Source organism: Ostrinia furnacalis, unplaced genomic scaffold (genome assembly GCF_004193835.3).
Source record: "Ostrinia furnacalis isolate ACB-3 unplaced genomic scaffold, ASM419383v2 OfSCF0073, whole genome shotgun sequence".
Taxonomy (NCBI): Eukaryota; Metazoa; Arthropoda; class Insecta; order Lepidoptera; family Crambidae; genus Ostrinia; species Ostrinia furnacalis.
This window is the reverse complement of record NW_021130312.1, coordinates 158363-180354: the sequence shown is the minus strand read 5'-3', so window position 1 is coordinate 180354 and position 21992 is coordinate 158363. Positions and strand designations below refer to the sequence as shown.

Here is a 21992-nt window from a genome sequence, read left to right as displayed (position 1 = left end):
GGAATTTAACAAGACTCGACTGGAGGTGTAATCGGTAACTTTGCAATAAAAATAATGTTATTGATTTCATGTTCATTCCTATCTGAACACGAGAGAATGTATGCACCGATATTAGATATCAGAACGATGAAAGCGGTGTATGATTTCACCAACACAATACATCGGCCTATATCATGCACTCGCTGAAATGCAGCGGACGTTTGCCCCTAGTGGGGCTTACTGCCGGTCACCAGACACGTTGACTGGACACACATGACCGATTTATGTCCATCTAATCGCCACTTTCATCGGCTGTCTCTTTCTATCAGAACGACAAGTGACAAGGTCGTAAAACTCGGAACCTGTTCCCGGCATTAACGGATCAAGGCTAATTCTAGTCATTGGATCGCGATACCTATACCTATCTATGATTTCGATTCGACTGATTGGATTCCAACGTATCTACAGTAGCGCGAGTCGAATTACGATGAAATTTTATAGGATACGTCTAATGTTACGTTCTTGCATGGTATCTGATGACCTAGAGTCGTGTAGTATAAGGATTATAATTATATTTTTTGTTATCTGCAATGCATTAGTTCTAAAAAATTTATCCGATCATCATGATAAACTGCAAAAATTGTTACTTTGATAGTCATGAAAAAAATAATGCGAAGTAATTTGATTTAATGCAACAATTAAAACCATTGAATACGGATTTAACAGAATAAATAACAAACACTACGACTAATTTCCTGTATTTTATACAACAATGACAGAAACCTTAGGTACTCGACGAAGCCTCCAAATCCATTACGGTCCAATTTATGTCATTTCAGATTGTCATTATACTTTCATGGTTTTATAATTTATGTCCAGAAAGGATTCACCGCAGCCAAAAGTTAACGCAAAAGAATTTCCCGAGTTTTGATTGACATTAACATTTCTATTGGCCGAAGTTTCATGTTGTTTATCCCAAGTTAATCTTCTGAATAGGCTCTGGGGAAACGTCATATTTTTACTTTCATCAATTCGGCCCAAGAGACATCACTGTCGTTTATTCAAAACAGAGTGTTTAATTATGTAGATGAGATGGCGACTAAAATGTCGGCCAGCGGCGACTAGTTTTTCCTAGAAAGCTGTAAGCGTTTCCATAAACAAGTTGGTCGGGATTGGATGCATTTTGCGGCGATTATCGAGAGCATCGTCCTCCATTGGTAATCTCGCTCGACCCCGGGCTATCGAGCAGGTTGCGATTGCGGTCACTGCCTCTAGAAGTGCCGCAGTAATATCCTGCCTTAGGGTACGCTTTGCACTCTGTACATACAGGGTTATAACACTAGAAACCTCGCAGGATTAGATAGTTGACATCATGACAGCAAGAACAAAGTTAAGTCGTACTTTTGAAAATTCATTAGTTTTTTTTTTCATATTGGATATAAATATTAATTTAATTTTCCGCTCTTATGTTTATAAAAGTCTTGAAGAAGATCACCATAAAAACTTAAAAAGCATTTTGTTGAGTTATGTTAAAACTCGTAGAAAATTTTTTGATGTCAGCTAACTAGTCCTGCTAGGTTGCAGGTGTTTTTCAAATAACCCTGTATTTTCCTCTTTAGTGGAGAAACCAGACATTATTAATCTGCTCCTACAAGTCAATTTTAATGGCGCACTTTCATGGTCAGGAACATTAGCATTCATCAAGTCGGGATTTCGATTTCACGTTTTATTTTGATTACCAAGGCGCACGCGATTATGCTGAAATACCTAAGAATTTTAATAAAAAGCATTGGTAAACATTTTGATATTATTAATTTGAATGTAGGTACAGTCAGCGTCAAATAGTTCGTGACACCCAAAATAGCCAAAAAGTTCATAATAAGTACGTAGGTTCGTGTTGTCAACTTTTTGGCCACTGGGGGTCACGAATTATTTGACACTGACTATACCTAATTCCAATCTCAATTCTCTTTTTATTACTTTTTGTGATGTCTGGATTTGTTTGTTTTGGATTTAATAAAGCCTGTTTTCAACTTGACCTCTAGCGCTTGTATGTAGCCAACCCATTCCCAACGACAACGGCTTAAAACTTGTTAGAATTTTATCCCTGCCAAAAAAGATGATTACAAAAGTTTCTAAATTAAATTCGGTAATTAACAGACCGGTTTAGAGACTAACCTTTGGATTTGGTTGATGAGATGGGAAAAAAATAAAATAAAACAAATATATTCAGAGCTGTGGTTGAAACTTAATTATTGAAAAATTTGCAGATGTATTCAGTCTACCTTGACTGTCTGAGCACCAGTTACATATCTATCGGTCATTAACCTGAATAATGAAGTGAAAATAAAATTGAATATTAAGTGACCATATTTATGTCAAGGCTACATTTCGGAACAAAATGAATTCCACCTGTTTAGATTATAATTTATAATGAATAGTGAAAATAAGAGTCATCCACTCAGTTTATTGCCTCTCCAATAGTGGTGGAATTAGCTCCAATCACCCCAAAAGGGGTAGGACGTGTTTGCTTTTATGCGATAGCCAATTATTAGGACGAATTAATATTTATGTATACCATGATTGATACTTTTGGAGTCGGTGCCAAGATTATGAAACGTGTGAAGTTTGCCTGCACCGACTCCAAAAGTATCAATCATGGTATACATAAATATTAATTCGTCCTAATAAATATGTAATTAGTAATTATTTTTCTATTTTTTAGTGTATGTTTTTTGGAGTCGGTTTTATTTTTTTTTATAAAAATTAACTTATTTCTTGCTTTTTAGTTAACTTATTATTATACCACGTATTACCACTGAAGGTAAGCAGTACATTGAGACTATATTCTTCATGTCAAGTGTAAAATAATATTCCCTACAAAATACAGGTTACCATATCGGTAACCTAAAAAGACCTTAAACCGTCAGCCCACCTTAAAAACATGAAAAAATACAACTGTTGGTCTATTTGTACCTATAATATTTAAAGAATTATCCTCCAACTCCTAAGCGTTAAGGAGTTGTACGTACCATGACCAGTTCATCATGATGAGATGATGACTATCTAATGCTAATATTTGAATAACTTTAGAAACTATACTTATCTATAAAATTAAAAGAATTATCCTCCAACTCCTAAACATTAAAGAGTTTTACCTTCTATCATCAGCTCATCAATATGATATGATGATTTCCAGGAGCAAATACTTGAATAACTTAAGAAAACGTTTGAAAAACGATATACGTCCCTATAAAATTTGGGAGTTGCCCTCGATTTCCCTAGGATCCCATCATCAGATCCTGACTTGGTGACAATGGGACCACCTCAGAAGTGTACCCTATCAAACAAAAAAAGAATTTTGAAAANAAAAAAAAAAACATACATACAGTCGAACATATAACCTCCTCCTTTTTTGAAGTCGGTTAAAAAAAGATATCCTACTAAATCCTTTTTAGCCGACTTCACGATGCAAAAGAGTGTTTGATACATTATAAGTACATTAATCTGGTAATACGGGCAGATAAACTCGTGGATCACCTTACGGTAAACATTCAGACAAAACGTAGGCTGCCATAGTTAAGAACTACGCTTTTTCTTACCGATCCCAATGTTGCATAGCGGTTATAACGTCTCAATTAATTTTTATTATGAGAAAGTAGTTATTACGAATAGTACCTAATTAAGCAACTAAAAGCTCTGTAATTGGCTTAGGTTACAATGTTAAAAAAGCTAACATGTAAAATATATAAGCTGATTAGTTTCACAATAAATAAGTTACTAGAAATGCATTGATCACAAGCCATTCGCCCGTATTCACAAACGAGGCTTGCTTAAGTGAAGCAGCAAATCGTACGCACAGGGTTGAATAGAGCTCTGTGATTGGTGTGTGTTACCCTGTGCGTCCACGCGCACTGTGAGACCTCATAGTAATGTTTGTGAATACAGACGATTATATCGTCGGCAGTGTGAAGCGGTGCATTACTCTGATAGTGTTATCGGTAAGGTCACGCATCGACTGCATTCTGAACCTTGCCTTGTGGCGCTATCTCTTCCTGTTTGTAGCTAGATATTCTTCTAATTTAGTTTCAAGTATAATTGTAGACCCTGTAGGTATTTATAAAGTTAGTCTAGTAAAATTACTCGTCCCGTTGTGATGCTGAAATTATTTTTATATCTACAAGATTTACAGTCAACAGCACACATTCTCCACATTTCATTGTAAAATCGCACCGGTTACAATTAGGTACCTACAAAAGATGTCACATACCATGTTTAGGTTGACTTATTTATTGTTACGGTTTAAAAAAACACTGTAGGTAATTTTGATTAATCGGATGAAGTAAAAAGTAACCTGTAGTTGCAGGAGAAATTATCTAAAATAACTGCTGAGCAGTTGTTAAATTGTATTGGGATTCAGCATTCCACACAATTGGATTTACTAGCGTGTGCGAGAATGCCGTTTGACGTTTATTCCCTTAGCCATCCTCCCACCAGTCACGAGATAATCTCGTCGGTTAAATCTGCCCGAACAGAAAATTACACTTGACACACTAGACACTAGCTTTTAAGGAAAGTAATCTATAGTCCGATTTTTAATTCGACGGAATTCTGACAGCTGTCATTTTTTGACAATTCAGATGTAATAAGCCTTTTTTGCTTTGAATTATTAATAAATAATATGAAATGAAATTTCATCAACTACAACTTACAAGAATGAACTATTGTTTGTTTCGTGAATACAATGTACACTGATTATTATGTACATTTTAGAGATTAAATAGAAAAAAACGTGTTTTTAACACAGTAAAACAACATATTAACATAAACGAAAATATGTATTGATCATCAATCATCATTATCGTCATCATAATCAACTTGGATTATAAAATTGGCATCTTGTTAAATTGATTATTTTATGAAGCTAAGATTTTATTAACAAAAGGATTTTCATAAAAAAGGTTTGTAACCCATGGATTATTGGCCAGGGAGTCCAGTAATAGAAAAATAATTTCCCAATTTTTTTTGTAACTTCTAAAATATGATAATAAAAATTCAAATAATCATTTTGAAATGATCAGTACATTTTTAAGCCTTAGTTTTTTAAGTGAAACCTTAAATTCAAGAAAGGATTATTTTTTAATTTGTGAAAATACTCTCCATCCTCAGTGGGAATGTTTCAATGTTGGTAACACTTCTGAAATGTCAAAATTCCGTCGAATTAAAAATCAGAGTTTAAGTACTTAAACCGTGCAAGCAGTTACAATGTTGCACTCAGTGCATGCATTAGTTTTCACACGCCCTGTACCCCACTTGTTACTAGCGTTCTTTTAAAAGGCCACCACTTTTACATAAATATTATTACTAATGTGGGCAGTGTAAACAATTTTCATGTGCAACATTTGAAAGATGAGGTGTGTCGGAGTACTGTCCAAGTCTTGTAAGTACACTAACGTAAAAAACTATAAAGTTTTGGAGCGATTGTTTTGAGATAAATTTATTATGACTGATTTTAAGTGATAGAAAAAGTGAATTCCGTAACAAGTGGGATATTAGGGCATAAGGGGTAGCGTGTCAAGCCAATTGTCACCAAAAATTAAGTATGGGAAACTACTCTGAAGTTTATGAAATAAACATATACCAACAATTTGGTTTCTTCTTTATAAACTTATAGATTACTTGTCGTGATTATTTAATAGTTGGTTGACTAATTAAATAATGTTATCGGTCTATCACACGCCCACTAACATCCTACTTTATTTTTGTAGAGTTGGTTTTCTTATGAATATAGATTTTTCTATAATTTTCTTACATGTTTCAGATTTCAATAATAAATAAAATATGACCATATCACGCTGTGAATACGCACTATGAATTAGTTATCAGCCGTATTTGATGAAATTATGTAAATACCGTCGTCACACTGTTCGTGACAAAATCTATTTAGTAACACGAATAGATATAGTATCAGATGCTCTGATAAAGTGGAGTGTTACATTTTCATGTTTAAATACCAGATAGTGTAACATTGTTTTGAATATTCAATGAATACGAGTAGGTGTTGAAAATCAAACGGATTTTATCTAGAACGAGGTTCTGAATACATCTTTATTCATATTTATGATATTAAAATTTCTGATTGAATTTATTATGAATTAGTAGAGAAATAATTGAATTCAGTAGGTCCATAGTAAATAAAAAGGTTAAATTAATGCTGAACGGAAAACTAATTGATGTATAAATAACTTATTTACTGTGCTTCTAAGTAAGTTAAACTTCAATTCAGATTGTAGCCTTTTCATTTTCCAAGGTATAGCTCAAGAATACTTAAGTAAAAATGTTTCAGTTTATAAAAATAACGAAAACAACTAGTTTGCTATTAGTCAAAGTTGCAATTTATCAGTATTGGCTATGTTAGAAGTATTTTAGCTAAGTATTAAGATAAATCTTCAGAGAACGGCTTATTTGCTGAACTTTCAAAGAAAGGGGGTGGTGCACTGCAAACTTGCCCCTGGCTGTGCAGCTGAGCTAGCTATTTGATATTTAATTTAAAGCAGTCAGCTTCACGATTGTGTACAATTTTTTGTAATAAAGAATAGCTAATTCCCTTTGATATTACAACTCGGGATCTACTTTCCCTGTATGCTTTTATTTAATTTTTAAAATATCTTTGAATCCTCATTCTCAGTTTTGAAAATATTCATATAGGTTTTTGGAAATGACTGTACAATGTGTAACTTTATGTAACTGTCACTCGAGGTTAATAACTTCCATTAAAATTTTATCAATACGAGTGCAATTTAAGAAAAAAACGCTGTGATCATCTCGTTGATTGCGATGATGATAAAATAAAAAGAAAGCAAACTTATTAGCAAACTGCGGGTAATGCGGAGAAAGTTTCATTACGAACAAATTTTATTTCTACGACTCTTAATTTACGGTACTGTTACTGTTAAAGATTTCATTAAAGTATTAATTTGATGTGATAATAATAAATTGTGTAACTTAGTTTTCATTGGAAAGTAAATAAAGTTATTGGTTGGAGAGTTGTACCAAAAGGTAACTACTCTGAAAAAAGAGTGTAGATGTGACGATAGGTGATGTGTTGAAGCACAAATTGGAAAAAAAAGTTACTCGTAGTTCACGTTAGTGATTTTGGTTCAAATATGAACTTTAGGCCTTTGTAGTATGGGCTTACAGAATACAAAGGTGGATTAGATGGACGTGTACGCATCGCTCTGAATGGAATACGCGTGTAGTATAAATATTTCACCCGTGACGGATGGCGGAGTCTGCACTTTTGGCATGTTGGATGGCTCAGGGTTGACATAGAGTAAAATAAATGTAGAGTTTTCGAAAATAATACTTTTACTCGTTCACTTCAGGTAGAGCTACTGAAAAATTTAGCTCCTCACGATTTGCATTGGCGGCTTCATACATTTAGTTTGAAATTGTTGCGATACGGTTGATTAACTTCGATAACACAACTCAGTTTAAAATAAATTACTCAATCAGTTATCTGATAAAGCGGAACCGATTGCTTTCTGCAACTTATCACTTGAGTTATCGCATATCTTTGTGTTCTTTTTATTTCAACATAAAATAAAATAACACATTATTCGTGCAGAAACCGGTACAGAAGAAAGTACATTTGGTTTCGCTGGAGGAATGCGGTTGATGTGTGAGCAGTGACAATTTGATTTTTTCGGTTAACATTTTGTTTTGGCTAATTCGGTATGTTGTTCAAGATCGTAAAGATTTGATTTCTTTTCAGACATCCCGTCGCGAAACGGATTGAGGTGCTCCTCAACATATCTGTAACGTTTATTTGATATACAGCAGGAAGATTAAGTAAAAAAACATTAAATGAAGCGCTGTTAATCGTAAGTACACTGCTCTACAAACAAAATTCTAAGTCGAAATTTAGAAAACATAAGCATAAGCAACTTATCGCATTTCATAAAGTTGGATAGCCATCGATCGATACCCAAAGTACGAACATCAAGGTAACACTATGATGTCTTATACATTTACCTGCTGTGCATATACTATCTTATACATACGTATAGCAGGTAATAGGTGCTATGTAGCAAAAAATATAGTCTAATCTACTGTCGACTGGACATCAACAAATGACCGACGACCTTATGTGCCAGTATGATGGAGCACCTCGTCAGAAACGCAAACAATTGACTACTTAGGCCACTTTGTAGATTAGAAAATAACAGTAGGTAGGCGTTAATGTAATCTCTGAAATACTATCAATAACAATCGATATTGATGAAATATGACAGCCGTCATAAATTAATATGAAATGAAGATTCAGGTAACAAATAAGGTATTGCGCTATGCCGCAAATGTGAGTTAGTTTAACGAGCCGAATTACCTACCGAAAATGCAACAAGCTTTGCTGAGTTACAGGTCTCCGTAAGTACCGGTGGAGAACGCAGCCCTGCCGGAGCCACGACCCAGTTGGCCGCTCTCGTTCTGTCCCCTAATATCCGACCTACTTACACGAGCCATCGCTCTCCAGTTAGATATGCGTTACCCAATAATACGACTGGAATAATTCCACGGAATCAACTGGATAACGGGACCATTTATCGTCTGCCCGCAATCCTCCCGAATGAAAGAGAAAATAATACGGGTGTTGAATTTACTTACGGAATTTGGATGTGGGAACGTATCGATTGGAATCCGTATTATCTCCTGTTCTGCTTGCTACGAGTTTCGCGAGATTGGCATGTTGAGTGGTTTATTCAAGCAGTCTACTTTGTTAATGAAATACAAGAGTTAGTGTAGTAGATTTGTGTTTGGTATTTGAGCTTCTGAAATCGTTGTTTGACAAATTGTTAAAACATCGGGTTATAAAAACAAACGATATGATAATACAGTGTTCTGAAAGATACAAAAATAATATTAAAAGCAGTCTCGACCGCCTGAAGCATAAAATTGTGAACGAACGAGCTTTGACGGTACCTATCTCGATCGCGTCACAACATTGTCCCGAGGTTGTAAAACGTGTTTTCTTACAAAACATGATCAGAGGTAAACAATAATAAAAGCTTATTTGTCTAACATCTTCAAAGTCATCTATTTGGGTAAATGTTATAAAGAACTATCAAATTTCGGGCAACTAAGTAGTTGTTTCGAGTTGATCAAAGTTTTTTTTACTCATAATGATGATGTCACGAACACACTGACCCTACATCGTAATAAAAATAATGATCTGCTCATTGTATGAAGTCATTTGTTTGTTATTTCTTTATACTTAAAGCAGTATTTTAAGTCGCTTTAATTACGAACATCATCAGTCATCGAGTCTTTGTTATGAAAATATAATTGTTTTTGACTGGGAACGATGTGACTTTAGGAAATTCGTATGAAAGACATGACCTCACCATACCAAAAATATTATGTAAACTAGCGGCCGCCTGCGACTTCGTACGCGTGGATCCCGTTTTACCCCCTTCATCTATCTTACGCGGTTTAGATTTTTTCATACAAATGTTTTTTCCCGCTAACTCCCGTTCCCGTGGGAATTTTGCAATATCCTGTTGTAACTAAGCTTTACGTTTACTAAGGTACCTGCATGCCAAATTTCAAGCGTCTAACTTAAGCGGTTTAGATTTTTCATACAAAAGGATTTTCCCGCTAATTCCCGTTCCCGTGGGAATTCCTAAGTATACTATAACCTGCCCAGGAGTATGAAGAATTATTGTACCAAGTTTCGTTAAAATCCGTCAAGTAGTTTTTGTTTCTATAAGGAACATACAGACAGACAGACAGACAGACAGACGGACAGACAGACAGACAGACAAAAAATTTACTGATTGCATTTTTGGCATAAGTATCGATCACTAATCACCCCCTGATAGTTATTTTGAAAATATATTTCATGTACAGAATTGACCTCTCTACAGATTTATTATAAGTATAGATATATATTAACATGTTTTATTTTCATTCGTTTTCGTGGAACATTAAACAGAGTTTGCCCTCAGTTCATGCATATTTTCACGATAAAGTACGACTAAAAGGAGCTACGTTCAGTGCCGTATTATCCATAAGGCACTTTAGGCCAGTGCCTAGGGGCCCACTATGACCAGGGGCCCAGCACTCCCGATTAAAAAATGAAAAATAAAAAACATTATGTTAAAGATGATGTATCAGAAAAGGTCAATTTTCAAGAAGTTTTAAACGATTTTTTATCTAAAAAAATTAGAAGTATACCTTTGCAATGTTATGACTAAAGTCTATTGTTGATAATGATGGTACCTTCATTCAATTTCGTAATGTAGACAGTAAAAATTTCCAAATTGCGTTGTTGTGGTATGAAAAAGGGGGGCCCGAAACGAGTTGTGCCTAGGGGCCCCGAGATGGTTAATCCGGCCCTGGCTACGTTGTGTTTGCTAACGCCGAGTGTGAAATGTTGCGGGGAAATACTCTCTCGGCTTCATTACGGCTGGTAAGTCCCCAACAACTGATTTAGCACAGTAAGTACCAAGTTTAGCGAGGCTGAGAATTTTATGACCTACCTTTATTAAGCTAATTTATTTAAAATTCCTTACTTAAGTGTTTGAGTATAAAGTATATTAGGTACTTTCCTAGTCTAATAGTCTAAAGGTGAGAACCTAATAACATTCTAGATTTAGTAGGTACTCTCTACGATCTTAGAAAAAGCAAATAACAAAAAGTATTTACTGGCACCTACAATGTTAGTTCAAATAACAGTCTTACGAGTACATAACTTAAGTAGGTATGTGCCAAATTGATTCGTGCTGATGTTGATCATTTTGGCACACAGGTATGACCTTTGTAATACCTATTCGTATGTATATTGTCCTTTAATTTTAGTATGTAGGGCTAGCAATAATTTCTAATATCTAAGTTTACTAGGAGTAGGCATGTTTTTGAAATTTCCTATACTAGCACTAGCTACTAATTAGGGCGTTCATAACCTTTGCTATGACAAAAGAAATAGTTGCAAGATGTCTAGGAAGACCTTTTTTGCTCTCCCTAAATGTCAATAACACATGACACTTGCATCTGTCATATTTTTTCCGCTTTCCGCTGCGTTGCGCAGCCGCAGGTGAAGAAAAAGTGTAGCAGATGAGACATTTGAATTAGCACAGCTGATGTTTGTTTTGTGAATTCATATGATGTAGTCCGTTGTAAGTCAGGACGAATTATCACTGCGTACAAACGCAGTCATTATGTAACTTTACCGCGTGATGACTGTGTGCTCTGCATATTATTATATTTGCAACCGTAATATGTTATGACTGTTCGATATTTCTGCGAAGTAATATTTTAAAGGAAAATGACTTTAGCATACACTTATTATTATTATTATTGTACAGGTTTAGAGAGGATAACAACCGAGGATGAGACGCCGTAGTACGAATGAATAAGTCTTTCTTATCTTATTTTCCTCAATAACATAACCATGTTTTAGCATGGTCCAAGTAGGAAAACTTTTTGATTTGTAATTAGTGGTAGAGCTGGACCATAAAATGAACTCATATAATAAAATGCAGCTGCACCTTGCAGAGGGTGCAAGCTGCAGTTCCCACACCCCGCATGTGTCTCTATTCTCCGGAGAGCAGCCACTGTATTTAGACCTCCCCTCCCTAGCGAGAGCTTTGCCAAAACTACGGGACAAAAACTTTTCTTTGATCACTCGGAGCTCTATCATTCTGGTCGACGATCATGTGAACTTTCCGCCTACATGTTCACACGCACCCTGTACATATGAGCCAGTGTTCAAGCGAGCAACTGCGGAAACATTAAAGGAGCCAGTGACCGGCGTTCAGTCAACTCACATAAATATACACATAAACAAATTTTCCTACATTCCCTAATGTTTCAAACATGTCATAAGTTTCGAAATTCCTGAGCCATATAAGGCCTTTGATTGAGTAAACCCTACTAGGCCCTATTTGAATAAATATACGCTTGATTTCGAATTCCGTGGCTGGCGGCGAATCACAGAGCTTGTTAACGACTATTTGCATACGTTCTATCAATAGTCATCTCTCTCAAAAATAATTTCTCGATGTGATTGCAGCTACTGTATTCATGGAAAAATATCAAAAGCTAACGGACGCAAGTTTATGAATGGAATATAACTATCTATTACTTATGTCAGATAAAATTTCCACAAAGCGGATTAAGTTTTGTAAACATTCATTAATCCACGGCTGTTGATTTCATCTGTTTAACTGCCCAAAACTTTACCGTTTCTTACGTAATTATGGAAAAATAAGGCCGTTATACGAAAAGTAAGAGCTATGTTTATTTTACATAAACGTCCGATTAGCGAGATAGAGTCCCAGATTAAATTCAGTCCGACGTAATTTAAGAGTTTTTATTATGTGCATATGGGCGCTGTAAATCAAAATAAATGAGATGAATTAGTTAAATTGGTCGCTGTCAATGGTTTCTAATTTTGAGTTGAATTACTACTCGTATGTGCGTTGCCCTTCCAGGCCGTGTGTATCAATTATTAGCAATTATAATCCCGCGCCCCTCATAGAACATTGTATATGGGGCTTCGGGGCCCACTGGAGCGGGATATGGGTCAATTTTCACACTTGTTTTTATGTTTGCCATTGACCTGACTAGCCAAGAGCACGCATCAAGCGGCGGTAGAGTTCCGTACTTATGCAATTGATTCGCGATTGCCCATTGTTAGTGGTTTCGACATTTTGTTTGTGGGACCCATTGAATAGCGCCAATCAATGGAAAGCCTTAACGAATTGTGTACTTTTTGTTACGTGTTATGTACTTGGAAATGGCAGTAATTGTTGAAAAGGCTATATTGTGCATTGGTAAAACGTTTTATGGCTTAATCGAAAGTATTCCTTGTGTTTACATCTTCGTCTTGTATTTTTTTTGTTAGGGTGTTGCTATACTATTATTTAATAAGTTTTCTTTACATGCTGAACCCTAGTATAGGTTTTTTCCAGTGCTAAAAGTCAAGTCACGCGTTAAATCTCCTAGCGCTTCCCATGGGAGCAGTAGGCCGCTAAAATAGAATGTACTTATACTCGTATAAGCCCTTTGTAAATGAATATAAATACTGAAAGCCTGAGATTGTTTGCCTCTTCATAGTTTGCAAATTGTGAAATATTTTTGTCTGTTTACTTACGTCTGTAATGTATTTGTAACTCTACATAAAAATTCTCCACGTGTTTTTGACCAGAAGGATCGTGGCAGATAAAACTACAGGCGGCCAAAGGAAAGATACTGGACATGTATTTCTTCTCTTTTGAGGTACGGGAAATTGAAATTCATTCGCCAGGGACTAACATTATACCAATTATTATCTTTGAGTGAATTTTTACCCAACGCATATTTTAGAAGTTGACAAAGAAACAGGTGTAGATACATACCGCCTCTTCACCGTCGTACCGCGTGTAATCTGCAAAGAGGAAACAAAACATTATTATTCTTATTACAACGACCTTAAACAGGATCATAGATGTAAACATTTTACGACGGACTGACGGACGCCGCGGGCACCAGACAAGTTACGAAGGTTGATTGAAAACTTCTGGGATTCCGTACTTTGATAGCGAAAATATCTATTTATGGCCTTTCAGTTACATATATTTTATAGAGACATATCGATCTATTGATGTTATTTTTAGGAGATTGCCTGATGTTTACCTGAAACGATTGTACGGATTTACATTCAATTTAGAGCACTGAAATAAACATAATTAAGCTGATCTTCCTGGCGATGAAAGTTTCCAACCTTTTCAATATTCAAGTCTCTGGCACTTCAACGTCCGATTAAGAAATAATTTCAAAATATGTAAACTGCCTCTTAAGTCTTGAAGACTTGTCTTTATTACGCCCACATCTTCAGAAACCCTTAAGCGTGAGGAGAGGGAATATAAATTGGAGTGGAAAAGTTGCCAGATTTCAATATTGTTCTTTGATAACTTTACTTATTAATAAAGTTTTTCGTAGGGGGTTGATTTTTGTTGCCTTGCCAGCAAAGCGTTTCGCGTAGCTTATGTCAAAGGCATGTCGCAATTTGACAGTGAAGTAATTTAATATTAGTAAAGTTTAATATAACGCTATGAGTGGGTATGGATCAAAGACAGTTCCAACGGCTTCGTATGAAAGTGGTCTCAATTGTTTTATATCTTTTCCTACAATTGATGCTTAAGATAATCTATTCAATTAAGAGAGAAATACGATTAAATTAAAAAAATAAACACGTCAAGATAACTTCAAACAAAAGTTAATTAGTTAGTAGGTTAATGGACTTTATCAATGCCTTCATTAAGCAAGTACCTACGTATATCGTCGAAATAGAATTTGCTAAGAAACTAAGTTGGTTAAAAGTTTTTAGCGAGCGAAAGGCAAACTTTTTTTGATATAAACCACTTACAGAAACTTTCAGAGAGCAAAACTTTTTGGGATATCTTGGATTAGTTCAATTAGTTTAATTAGGTTGAGCTTGAGATTATGCTAAATCATTTCGTCTGCTGTGAACGTGAATTTAAATCTAGTAGAAGGTTGGATTTTTTCATTAGTCAGCTCAGTACAAACAAACTAAAGTTTATAATGATTATGAGGCCTGTTTTCACCTTTTGCTGATAGAGTCCTTTGAAGATGGCTTTAGTTTTCTATAAAATTTTTATTTACGTGTCAGAGAAATACATCTTGATTTTACGGGTACATAATAAGGAATTACACATTTTTATCAGATCGTTATGAGAGGAGATATTGGAAATATTTAAGTAGGTATAAGTAGCTATCTGAAACTTTATCAGGAACTAGCGTAACGGCGGTCATAATAATAATATCCAACAACGCGTTTCCTTTGTTTCGTTTAAATGCCAGACGCCTAGTAAGCAGTAATTGAAGTAAATTATAGGACGACGACACTATGAGAGGATCAGAAAGGATTACTTTAAGCAAATGGTTGTATTCGTAGGAGTGTAATGGCGCGTGACTTGTATTGTTTGTCTCTGACGAGATTTAAATCTGTGGATATTAGGATAATATTGAAACGTTTTCAGCAATATCTTTGTATATCATAACGAAAGTTTTATTACAAAAAAGTGAATCAAAATCCTACTAATATTATAAAAGCGAAAGTTTGTATGGATGTCTGGGTGTTTGTTACTCGTTCACGCAAAAACTACTGTACGGATTTTGATGAAACTTTACAGTATTATTATCTATTTATAACCCGGAATAACATATAGGCTATAATTTATGACGACATGTGACCAACTAAATTACACGCGGGTGAAGCCGCGGGCAAAAGCTAGTCATACTTAAGTCAGTCGTGTAGGTATTAGTCATAGTAATTGTATCAATAACTTTGTAGGTCGAATGAGCACAACAAATGATACTAACAACATAGTAATGGTATACAGAATATGTTGGACTCCTTTAACATTGTGAGATGTAAAATACTAAAAATATTCATATTCATATGAAATCTTTATGAATACCAACTTCTTATTACGTCCCACTCTTACGTTAGTCAATTCAGGAACAACCATTTTACAATAGCAAGCAATGAGTAATGATCTGATATTAACAAAAATTTAATGATGTTGCTTTGTTAGTAACGTTAATTAGATAGTAATCAAAAACATACGGGAAATAGCTCCGCCTCAGAATACAGAGTTGCGTAGTCAAGTCTCGTCGCTTTTTTGTCGCAGCTGCAGTCTGGGCTATATGTGGATGCAATGATAGTTTACACACTACTGCACTATCTGAGCTACTTGATATGGTTGCGTCTGTCTCGCGTACTAGATTAGATAAAGCCATGCGCAGGCGCTTATTACGTAGTGTGAATGTAACTATTACAATGCTGCGATGTATAAGGTTATCAAGCTTGTGTTTAGTTGTAATAGAGGCGAATTCGAAATGTGTTATCGTCTGTATGTTTTGTGTTATTGTATAGCTTTATAGAAATATTTTGGTCTGTGGTTTCGGGGTTGTTAGTGGCGTTTGACATACGGGCTCCAGCTGATCAATTTAGAAAATAAAGAAGACTGATAAATTTTTATTTTAATATACTACTTATGGGGTTCAATTTGTTGTGTGTTAAACGTTACATTACGTCCATTTATTGCTTAAAACAATATAATATTAAAATAATAGACGTCGTTGCGATAAATTTAACCCTTTGAAGGCTTCACCCTGCTGGTAACGAGATCAATCAGCGCGACAGACGCTGAGTTGGATGGTCGGATATGCCAGTAATCGCATTGTATGTTACGTATAGTATTTTATACAGCTACCTTACACAATAATGGCACCTGATGGTGTCTGATTTCATTAAATTATTACGTTTCATTCTAAAATTGTATGTTTAGTACTAGCGTGAATTCATCTCACGAATGCCCAGATAGTTTGATCGTGTGGGTATATTAGTGAAAAATACTTGCGTATAGCTCTATATTCTTTGACGTACAGAAAACCCCACACCCAACTACGGGGGATGTATTAAAATATCTAATAAAGAAGGATGAGGTAATAGAATTGTGTAGGTAGGGTAAAATTTGATATTGCTTTTTCATTACGACATTAAATCATCCTATACTCGTACGTAGTAAACAACAAATAAAATAAGGACATTATTCTAACTGCATTTTCAAACTACCATAATCATTCGGTTCTATGCTTTGCTACTCCAAAAACCACTAGAATCCGGTGTAGTTGCGAAACTAACAAAGCCATTTGCATTTAGGCATTTGCATATTTTACGATAACGATCCTCCGCTCAGTTACATATGTATTTGTGTATACGCTTGTAGCTGTCAGTATACAAGTCCCTACGTCATACGGAACGCTTAATATGTAAAGGAATGCCAAAGACAGCTTTTGTTCCTCGGAGTATTACCTTCGTAAAAGAAAATACAGTAATATAACACAAAGTTTGACAAGACCGAAAGCTCAGGAATTTACGTGACACGAACCAAAGAGGTTAACCAATAGGCATCGTCAATTCGTCATACATATTTTGGTGGTACCAACCTTACTTACGTGCCGTTTTACAGACAAGTTAAACCCGGTATGAACACTGGTTTAAAATGAAATTTCCACACTAAATATCAATTTAAACCAGAGTTTAACCAGAATCTATCTTTTTGTAATAAGGGGATAAAAGTCCGAATCAAATTATTGGTTAACATTTACAGAATAAGGTAGTTAATTAGATTTTATCACGTGCCCTTGTACAGGGACTCGTGTCGTGCGTGATATAAAGCCACCGAGACCGACAACAATACGACGAGTTATCAAATAAAGGCCATCTGTCCTGAAAATTTGTTACTGCCTCTCGACCCTCATGTTTTCATGTATGTAATAACGGCCTTGTGTATGGGACAGGAGCAAACAACAATCAGCTATTGTACAGCTGGAAATAACCACGTATATTATAAAGGTTAGGTTTAGGTAGGGGGTAGACAGGTAGACAATACACTGACTTTGATAGTGAATGTTTCAAATAACGATACGTCAATAATCAATAATCAAACTTTGCCCCAAAGCGGAACGTAATTTAGTCAAACTTGTCACAGCATTGTTCTATACGGGCACGTTTTATCACGGTTCCTAGCTTCAACCATTGTTTACGAGGGAACGGGACTCCATTATTGCCCTTAATATATTCGGCGATGGAACGTTTGTAAGAGCAATTGCTTGCGTAAGTATAGCTCCAAACAATGGGATGTAGGCATTGGCCGTCGAGGATGTCGGTAATTTCAGTGTTAAGTGACAGAGTTTTATGACAGCAAATCTAATTTGAATTCATTGCTCATCTAATCTGTGATGGATAATAAAAGTGGCGTAGTCATAGTTGGTATTGAGTGGGCTGTGGGAGAGACGTGCCAGATTTTATGATTTATCATAGTTGGGCTTGTTAAAGCGCTGTTCGAAAGCCCATTTTCAGAAAATATTAATGACTATGACTTTTAGGTATGACGTGGTTTTGAAGGAGATTGGGCATGGTCGAAACAATTTAGCTTAAATTCTCTATTGTACCAATACTATTAGTAAAGTTAGATGAGCTATGTTGAAAATAATCTTAGTTTTAGGTATTAGTGACATTCTTAACATCACAGTAAGTAAACCCGTTTTGTTTTGGTTAAAAAACCTTGTTAGTAATAAAAAAATATTATTATTGTTGGTTACACTTAGTGACTCAATATAGCACACGTCCCTGTAATTATGTCAGTCAATGGATGTTCTACAATGGGGCATTCATGGGGATCACGCACTGGAACGTTGACGTAGCAACATTTCAGTGTTTGTATTTGAATCTTATTTCCAAGGAATAAAGACAAAATTTGCATGTAGACGTATTCAAAATAATTCAAATGCATTAGGGACGTGTCGACAGGATAGTTTTAAACTTGAATGCAGTAAAAGCGAGCACTCATAAGCTGTAAGAGCATTTTAATATTTTTAACTCTACTTTTGTAGCTTTTTCGGATGTACTGAAGGATAAAGGCGAGCCTCACTGTTTCAGCTTAGTTTTGCATAAGTTTTAACCGACTTTTTGTACATTTTCATTCCCACTGCAACGGGTTCGCAACGGAAACTTGATGAATATTCTGGTTGTGTTTTTATCTTTAAAATTTGACTTGACCCACTGTGCAGGATTCATTCCAACACTCGGTAAAATAGTGAAAGCTTCACGCCACTAGTTTTCACAAAGGTATGGAAAACAATTCTATATTTTGGAGACTGCTGCACTATTTGTTATTCCACTAACAAAATACAAAAGGATTGGTGTCGGAGTTTGGATATGGCAGCTACTTACCTATAACGAATTTATGATAGAAATAAAACTAAAGTAGCTATACTAAACAACAGTGCAATATTTTTGATCTACAGATGCCATTAGATTTTTATAATTAAAATCGTAAAACTCATTTTACTAGGTACTTATAATAGGTATATCTAACAAAGCTAAATCGATTTGTAACGACTTCCTTAATAACAAAAACATATTACCTCCGTCTTAATAAGACGTCTGCGCTATAAAATTGGCCGGCAGTGGACGACCGCCTCCGTATGCGCACGCGCTGCTAGTTCCGGGCGCACAGGAAGTACCGTGATACCGTCAATATTAGAGATGAAACGGATAGTTGTTTGGCCGGATACCGGATACCGGATATCCGGCCAGCTGCTAGGCCGGATAGCCGGATATCCGGCGGCCGGATAGTTGGCCCATTGTCTCGTTGCATGTCGTGACGAGTTTAGGTGCTTCGAACGCGATCAGTGTTGTCTCAGTTCGAATTTGTTTGGTCAAATCGACACTTCACATACTTACCCACAAATCAAACCATAAGGCAGAGGCAGATGATCATGGTTTTCACAAGAATGTTATGTAAAACAAAGAGATTGCAGAAAATAGTATGGTTGCAGAAAGTAGGTATTGCAGAAAATAGTAGGTTAGGTTAGGTTAGAACGGGTGCGCCAAAGTTCACCTAAATTTTCAACTCCGAAAATTGGAAGTCCGAAAATGTTCTTCCTAAAATTTTTCATCCTAACAATCACAATTCCTAACTACTCTGTCTCTAATGTTCATAATTCCGAAGCATTCAACTTCATAATGTCATTAGCAATAAACATCTATTATACTTTTATTTGTTCTCCTAGATTTTTTCAACATAACCATATTTTACACTATTATTCAAAGTCATATCTTTTTTGTTTAGATTTCTTTCTTTGACGGTATATTAAAGTTCCAGAAACGAATCGGTCCTATTCATAATTATTGGTTTAGGTTAGGTTAGAACTGTGACCACAACGCACGAGCCGAGCGAGCGAAGCCAGAGTCCCGCTCCAGTCATTCAGTCACGTTCCAGAAACGAATCGGTCCTATTCATTTTATTGGTTTAGGTTAGGTTAGAACTGTGGCCTTACGTCTCATTCGCGAAGAACGTACTTCTGTACGTAGTATTTATTAATATTCTATGGTATGAGTGAAAATATTATGGTAATGTTTAGGGATAAAAGTGTTATGATAAAAAACAGTAGGAGTTTAAATATATTTACATAAATGATATTATTAATTACAATTTTCGGAAACATGAGTGTTATGAACATCGCCGGTAGCACTACAAATAGTATGAATGAAAACTTTAGGATGAAAAATTTTAGGAAGAGTGATCATTCGGATTTAAAATCGTTAGGAAGAACAATTTCGGGTAAATAACTTTAGGTGAGCCAATATGGACCCGGTTAGAACAGTGACCCTTAACGCGCGAAGGCGAGCGAAGCGTGCCGCGGCAGCGGCCGCCGAGCGCTAGAATCACCTCTATTGTTAATGAATCATTTGGGAATTTCGATAAAAAGAATGAAATATGAAAAATTTATATAGAACAAATTTTATATTAACTACCCACTAAACAAAATAATAACCACTTGTTAATTTGTACTCCATTCTAAGCACCCATCAAATTGTTTTGTAAATAGTGTATCGTGAAATATTTTTGCCAAATGAAACATTTGCCAAAACATACTTTGCCAAACAATAATTTGCTAAACAATAATATGCCAAAAACGGCATTTGCGAATTAAAAGTTTGCTATAAGTTGTTTTGCTAAATGAGAATTTGCCAAATGAAAATTTGCGAAACGTTGTTTGCGATGTGATAATTTGAGAAACGTTTTTTGGCCAAACATTAGTAATCCGAAAAGGACATCATCCATACATTTTTGGTCCAAAATAAAAATTGCCGGCCAACAAAAAAAAGTGATGTATTCTGACAGAACACGTCCGCCTTAGCATTTAGCTGTATTTGAGAGAATACTACGATGCACAGTGGTGCTACAGCTTTGGTGCCATAGTAACAAATAATAAGGCGGACATGTTCTATCAGAATACAGCACTTTTATTTTTTGGCCGGCACTTTTGATTTTGGACCAAAATGGATGATGTCCTAAAAATTAGTTTACTTGCTGCGTAATCTGACTGAACTGTATCATGACATTAGACCATCATCAGTGAAAAAAAGATCGCCTATTTTATTTGGCAATATTTCGACTTAACAGATATTTACTATTTATGTATTCGTCATTAGAGTGAATAGCCCAGAAAAAGAAATTAGTTTTTTAAAGGCTTTTTGTAACTTTTTGGACTTTAAATAAAAGCCGTCATTATTATAAGCCATTTTATTGATGTTTACCTAAAAGATTAATGTATTTCTTTTTATTAATAGGAAATTGTTGTAGTTTTTTAATATCCGGTATCCGGCCGGATAGTGAGTTACTATCCGGTATCCGGCCGGATAGTAAATTCAGGCCGGATATCCGGCCTACCGGATAGTTACCGGATATCCGTTTCATCTCTAGTCAATATGCATACTCGTACGTGTGTATACTTCATGCTAATATGAACAGTGTTTTGGTTACAAAATAACATCTATATTCGTTATTAAAAATAAGGGTTAAGCTTTTTAAAGTACTCGGACATAATGGGCGTATGGGATTTATTTAAATTAAATAAATGAATGAATAAGTAGTATCTAGTGTTTAAATACGATTACAATTAGATATTAATTTAATTAAACAGTTAAGATTGTTAGCAAAATGCGAAGATTTCCAACTACCTTCAAACAAACTCACGACAGTAATTTTCTTAAAACTTAGAAGCGTAGGTAGTATAATACTCTTAATGAGTTTTAAGCTCTTCCTTCTTGGTATACCTACTCCAGTTTAAGTCTTTTAACAAAGATTCACACCATTTAACCTTTTTTGCTGAACGTATTGCGACATTTATTGCAAAATCAGCAATTCTATAATATGTTGTGACAGTAAGCTTCAACTATCAATCTTTAAATTGATCAAACCTCAAAAGGTTAACAGCTACGGATAAAGAACTAGAGTTTTATTTTTGCAATCTATAATCAAATCATGTAAAAGCAATTCAGTAGGTTTATTTTGTAATTTTACCTACCGCTTGTGTCAAATAATTGGAGCGTCGTTCCGGCGTCCATTGTAATGCCGCTTTGTTTATTATGG

The 21992-nt window shown here is 35.3% G+C and overlaps 1 protein-coding gene across 3 annotated transcripts in view; it reads right to left on the bottom strand.

The window, feature by feature from the left end:
- The window catches only part of Arl4 (ADP ribosylation factor-like 4), a 60324-nt gene that overhangs the window by 16316 nt on the left and 22016 nt on the right, over window positions 1-21992 (bottom strand). Inside the window, exons 1-2 of one of the 3 annotated variants that reach the window (XM_028300613.1) lie at window positions 15611-15706; window positions 13377-13405 (exon numbers count right to left, since the gene is read on the bottom strand). The gene's annotated coding sequence lies outside the window, so the exon portion shown is untranslated. Of the gene's footprint in view, window positions 1-13373; window positions 13406-15610; window positions 15707-21992 lie in introns of those variants that run through there. The other 2 variants (XM_028300607.1, XM_028300620.1) reach the window with 2 other exon arrangements.